We start from the raw sequence: 284 nt of genomic DNA on the forward strand, positions 1-284 counted from the left end.
TTGTGATTGGTGTGGTCAATCAGTTATATCTGTTCTAACTTCATTTTTGCTTTGCCTAAGTAGGTTTGATTTTCCAACTTCATTCTAGTGGCCTCTTTACTCCAGTCCATCAGTATCCTAAGGAGAGAGTACTTCCTTACTAATTAATTCCCAGTAATTTCCGGTTTTCTTTTTCTTGGTTTTGAATTTGTAGCTACCTTCCACACTCGCCACCCAAAAGAATTAAACGAAGGAAAAAAATAAAGCAAAAAAAAAGAGAAAGGGAGAAAGATATTGAAACAGGA

Source organism: Quercus lobata, chromosome 3 (genome assembly GCF_001633185.2).
Source record: "Quercus lobata isolate SW786 chromosome 3, ValleyOak3.0 Primary Assembly, whole genome shotgun sequence".
In the NCBI taxonomy this organism is placed as follows: domain Eukaryota; kingdom Viridiplantae; phylum Streptophyta; class Magnoliopsida; order Fagales; family Fagaceae; genus Quercus; species Quercus lobata.